This window comes from Gigantopelta aegis, chromosome 4 (genome assembly GCF_016097555.1).
Source record: "Gigantopelta aegis isolate Gae_Host chromosome 4, Gae_host_genome, whole genome shotgun sequence".
Taxonomy (NCBI): Eukaryota; Metazoa; Mollusca; class Gastropoda; order Neomphalida; family Peltospiridae; genus Gigantopelta; species Gigantopelta aegis.
The window spans coordinates 89,215,321-89,221,176 of record NC_054702.1 but is presented as its reverse complement, the minus strand read 5'-3'; positions in this window follow the sequence as shown (position 1 = coordinate 89,221,176).

The following is a 5,856-nucleotide window of genomic DNA, read 5'->3' as shown; positions in this document are numbered from 1 at the left end:
GACCCTGTTGACATTTTATTGTTAGTCTTGTGGAGAATTATATTTCACTGACCAGCCAGAAAACCTTTTTATGAAAATAAAGTTACAGTATTAAAGTTTGAATAATAATAAAACAAAGCAGTTTAAACTGAAACATGTTTTTATTAAGTATTTGATGAATTTATGTAATAATGTTTCATTCACAATCAATGCATATCAAATATATTACATATACATTATTTATAACAAAAACATAACTTATTGCACATTCTGAAAGAGTATTTAACATAATATCATATGAAAATATAAAAGTATCAAACACAAACTTACTGTAGTAATAAAATAACCTAAAAACAAAAACCACAACATCAAATAAATACCTACCATTTTGGACTGAAGAAAATATACATCTAGAATATTAACACATTCACACGCATGAGTTAACATGAATTTACAAACACTGATAATGAAATATATTTGACAACACAGGGACATGGATGGGAATGTTATTAGTATTAAATAAAAACAAGATACCTGCTTTGCTTCAAGAATATTATTTTCCTCAATGAACATAGATCTGTTTTTGAAAATATTTTTTGTCTTTATAAGATTTTTGATTTGTGATTCATATTCATAGTCAAATACTGAAGTCAAAATGGAATTAGGATTTATTCTTGCCAAAATAATGGAGACCTACATTTCTTCCAAAAATGCATAATCTTTGTCAGTTCTGTTTAGAAAAAAAGAAGAAAGAAAACAATGCTAAAAGACTATTCAAAACATTAACAGTAATATAATATAATAATGTTATTACAATGGATTTTACAAATTAAACTAATAACTACAAAAATCAATTTATATTTTCTGTACTTCAGTAATTAATGTTGTGCTATCAGTTGATAAACTAATAAACTTGTATATGAAATCAGTACTACACTGATCTTGATAAGTGCAGGTAAAAGCTCTAGAACCACTAGCAAATATGTATACTAAACAACAAAAGAAATGCAAATACAAGTAGGTTATTATATATATTGTTTCAATTAATTCTGTAAATAGACTAGAACTACTAGCTATTGGCAAATATGTATTGTGCAACAAAAGAAATGCGAATACAAGTAGGTTATTATATATATTGTTTCATGATACAATTAATTCTGTAACTAGACTATCAAAATGGGACTAAAATGTAAACACTGATCATTTTATCTCACAAAAACTAATGGGGTTCAAACTGAATAAATTAAAATAAATTACAGACACTAATTATACACATTTCTTTCATTTGTTCAGTATAGATACATAGTTTGTCTATGAAAGGTTCCGTGAACTGAGTGAGAATTGTTGAAGCTAAGCAGTATCTGTTCTGCAACATATCCAGTTTTCCTGATCGTACATCATACTTTCATGAGTTTACTGTTAACATTGCAGTATGCTTTACATTGTGTGGCACTTTAACTAGTTGGTTTTTTACATTCTTTGGTCATAAAAAAAGCACACACACAGATGTACATGTATGTGTACTTGCACAGTATATCGACCTATTAAGGCCAGAAGGTGAGTTTAAGTTAAGTGCACTAAGAAGTCTCTTGGTGTTAAATTATCCAAGCTTACTTGTGAATATTCTATAACATGTTTTTCTTTGAACAAAATACTATCTTGCAAATACATGAATTTTGCCAGATAAAAAGTGCTATATTCATATACCAACCGCACAAATGCAAAATGTGGAAATTATGCCGAAACAATGTTTTAATATTTATTTTAATTTATTTAATTATTTTTAATTTTTGCCTTTTGACATTAAAAAATATATAGTTTTTATAACATGTTTTTATTTAAGAAAAAGTAAAAAGTTTTTTCTCCAATTCATTACCCTAGCAGTTCTTTCATTAATGTGGACATAGCAGATTTGAGCAAAATTTAGATGAATTTAGATAAAAAAAATTTTTATGAGTTGATGATTAATCCGTAAGAAATTTATTTGAAAGTGAGACAATGTAGAATGGTGATATTTTAATTATAAGAACTTATGAGTTATTAATAAATGTGATATTTATTTGAAATTGGAACATACTGTACTGTTAAAAAGAGTTAAAATTTCAAAACATTTTGAAAAGCCAGATGTTATATATTTTATATTCAGTATATGAATTTAAAATTTAAAAGTTATTTTATTTATGCGATATGATATTTAAGGTATCTTAAAATTGCAATTTTAAATCAATTTAAACCTATTTGATGACATGAATGTATACTGGTATACTAAATTTTATTGTGGAGTATGAATGTCTTTAATGACTCCTGCCCCATTCCAAAATTCCACAAAATTCCACATTAATGTCACAGCATAGGACATGCATAAAACTAATATAATAAAAATAATTTGACTTCGTATTCTATTTTAACAAAATATTCACATCTTTAAAAATTATTAACATCATAGACATAAATGTAAAAAAACAAAACAAAAAACACCCGATAATAATACACAATACTGTATAGAGTATTAATACGTGTACCAGAGTAGTGATATTTTTAACAGCACTGACCCTAATTATTATGTAGTGAAAAATATTTTCAGCCATTTGAACTTTTTTTTTTTAAATAGCACAGTATTTACAATGTCTTGCTTCAGTTATCAATTTTGGAATATCCAGCATATTTCTGATTGTTTTAATGTTTGTACCAGCTCCAAATTCATTTTTTATGAGACAAAAAAGATATTTATCTTGAAAACTAGGATCAGTGATGTTATCAAATACTAAACTAGTAGTATGCTACAATAAAACTAGGATCAGTGACGTTATCAAACACTAAACTAGTAGTATGCTACAATAAAACTAGGATCAGTGACGTTATCAAACACTAAACTAGTAGTATGCTACAATAAAACTAGGATCAGTGACGTTATCAAACACTAAACTAGTAGTATGCTACAATAAAACTGTACAAAGCAAAACAAAATGTAAATGTACAAATAAATGTTTTGCTAGAGGTCAGATCTTGTTTTAAAATGCAATGCCGTGTTCATTATTTGACACACAAACATAAAATAAAAATGGGCAGTTTAAGCTTTTGATATGCTTTTTACAACTAGTAACAATATCTTATTTTTATATATGTATTAGGATAATTTTGTAATATGTTTTAATCAGGGTAGTCTCTGATTCCTTAATCATGTCTGCATTCTTTGCTCTTTGAATTGGTCAACTTAGTTCTACAGCTACGTCTATCTGGGCCCATTGGTACTGCCTGCTTTTAAATGGTACATTTGTAGTGGTAAGTTCTAGCAGTGTACATGCCATACATTTTGAATTTAATTGTTACAATGGATGTTGATAATTAGTATACCGGTTAACATTCTTAGATTGGTGTTGATCAATATCTGGAATCATATTTATTGAAACATCTTTAAAAAAACCTTGCACCTTTTGTTTATTAATGCAGATATATTTACTATATTCAGAGTCATAACTCCTGTGTTGTTCAATATTTGTGGCTCCAGATTAAGTGTTTTAAGCAATCCAGACTATATTTTATACTTCAAAGAAGGCACTTGCCTTCAGACTAAAATTAAAGACTTTGGCCCTCACATTGATAAAATGTTTTGTTCATATGCATTAAAAGATGCTGAGGTATTTATTTTAACTGGCATTTTGCCATTGACCCTGTTGTATACATGGGTTTACATTCTGTGACAAACTAACCTCAAATTTATTTGTTACTCTGTGAAACCAATATACATATACAATATCTAGCTCTTTGCACTAATATAGATGTTTGTGTATTGCTTGAGATTAGAATTCATGTCTAGTACTAAACACATACCATCAGGTGTGTTTTTTTTTTAATAGTTTGCAGCTAGTTTTAAACAAATTAACTGCCTGTAGAACAAATATTTATTAGCAACTTAATGTTAAGTTTTTTTGTTTTTTTATTTAGTTTATTTGTTGTTTTTGGATCAGTTGATTAAAATACTGCATTTTGCCAACTTGTACCCAAATAATAGTAAGAATGGGTTATAACCTTTGGTACTTATATAGTTGGGAGATGAAAGATTTTTGTGTACTGGATTGAGAAAATCTTATACAAAAGAGGCCACTGTAAGCATCATGTGCTATTGAACATTTACAGTACCCAACGTCTTCAATATCATGTAATGGATACTGATATATGTGACTTCTTTGGATCTGTTTGTAAAACCTTATAACATTAGAAAATCCACTTTACCCAACTTGAATATCATGTAATGGATACTGATATATGTGACTTTTGTGGATCTGTTTGTAAAACCGTATAACATTAGAAAATCCACTTTACCCAACTTGAATATCATGTAATGGATACTGATATATGTGCCTTCTTTAGATCTTTTTGTAAAACCGTATAACATTAGAAAATCCACTTTACCCAACTTGAATATCATGTAATAAATACTGATATATGTGACTTCTGTGGATCTATTTGTAACACCCTATAACGTTAGAAAATCCACTTTACCCAACTTGAATATCATGTAATGGATTCGGATATATGTGACTTCTTTGGAGCTATTTGTAAACCCTTATTACACTGTACCCAACGTCTTGAATATCATGTCATGGATTCGGATATATGTGACTTCTTTGGATCTATTTGTAAACCCTTATTACACTATAATTATTACACTGTACCCAACGTCTTCAATACCATGCAATAGATGCTGATATGCCAGGTATGTGACTTCTTTTGATCACCACTATAAAAGTCACAGTACCGGTACCCAACTTCTTGAATGTCAGTATATCGGTGAATACTGAATACTGATGTAACTGTACGTGTCACCCTCTGTATTACAACACTGACATGCCTTGTAACATTATCAGGTATGGAGATGTGTGGTTTATCTTCTTCTGGAACATGTTCTACAGCAGTATTTCCGTATAGCACGTTTCCTGCATCCTCGTGGATTCAGCTTGATCAGTCCCTCACAGTAGTCTGCATTCTGGTCCCCCGTGCAGGATTGATCTGAAAGTACATGCAACACAGGTGAATTTAATGCAGGTCAAACAGATTATAAATAACCTACTGCCATGATTTATGTTTTGTGTGTGTGTGAGCGCATGTGCAAACATTCACGCACACTCACATGCACATTTACACTTATTGGCATTCTTCTGTACAAGCATGTACCATTTAAGTCAAAATTGATTACAAATACATGATTTGGTATTTAACATTTAATTCTAAGATACTCTGAAAAATAAAATACATTTTATAGATTTAACAAAAATGTGTTTTAAAACCCCCCAATTCTTTAGCCATATTCTAGCCTTAAGACTGTTTAATTACTGGAAAAATACTCTATTAGCCAGATATATTTAATAATGGATGAATAATTAGAAATACTCTGTGCATTGATAAAACTCACATATTGCTCTGATTCTGGCAATGCGCTGCCTCCTTGTCAGCCTTCTCCTTTCCCCACGTCTTCTACTTGACCGTGACCTGTTTAAAGGTCGCCTGCCTCTTGACCTGTACCGAGGTCTCAGTCTGCGGCCGTTTGGTCCAAAGCCTGGTCTCGGTACGCGACCACGCTGTCTGGGATGCTGATCAGTATTAGACAATGGCCTCTGTATCCGCGGTCGGGCAATAAGCACATTGGTGCCTTGTCTTGGGTAGGTCCTCTGATGGCTTGTTATCCGAGTGTTGAAGGTTGGACTCTGCAGTGGGAATGTTCGTGAGCTGTCGTTGGGAACAGTCTCCAGTTGTCCAGACCCGGCCCACTTCCCAATGTTGAGATTGCCTGAAGACTTGAGGAGCTCATGGTAGTGGCTGCTGGTTGGGTCAGGAGAACAAATACCAAGATGACACACCTAAACAACAAAAGTGACA